Genomic DNA, 703 nt, shown 5'->3' with positions numbered 1-703 from the left:
GTTTTCTCTTTAATCATATTCCACCGGTACATGAACGTGCCAATATTCACCCTTGCAATTTTACGCCGAAGAATGTAGCAGTAAGTAAAGAAAGGAAGGATATAGAACGTGCATAAGATTTACTGCAAGATATTTCGCCCTACACTATGGGTCTGACGAATGCATAGGATACTGAAGACCCTTGAATATCACAAGGAAATGGTCAATGATTATATAAAACGCACGAGAATATACTACAAATCCCGCATATTATTATTCTACCTACACTATCGTGGAAATAGAAATCTGGTATAACTATTACGTATTAAACTTAAGCTTACGTTGGACTCATGTTGAAGGTCGAAATGTCCAAATTAATGACTCTTTTGAAGGTTCTTGTCACATGATAAATCCGTAACATGAGTTACGTAACTGTGTAAACGATATATGACAGTGATACATGATATTTTTGAATGCCTGTATGTTGCCTCCTTGCAATGACCTTCAAATTTGAGTTTATATTAGCTCATACTTCCCTGTCTCATTCGGGTCTTAAAAAGGCCGGGTTACATCAGACATATCTTGAAGAAAAAGCATGTAATTTAAAAGAGAAATTTATTTTATTTAATTCCCTAACTGACCAGACCGACTTACATCTAACCAAATCTATATGAAATAGTTTGTAATCAATTGAAAAGAGGGTACAAATGAATAAAAACTAAAT

Source organism: Penaeus monodon, chromosome 20, assembly GCF_015228065.2.
Source record: "Penaeus monodon isolate SGIC_2016 chromosome 20, NSTDA_Pmon_1, whole genome shotgun sequence".
Lineage (NCBI taxonomy): Eukaryota > Metazoa > Arthropoda > Malacostraca > Decapoda > Penaeidae > Penaeus > Penaeus monodon.
The sequence above is the reverse complement of the archived record's forward strand: the minus strand, read 5'-3'. Positions refer to the sequence as shown.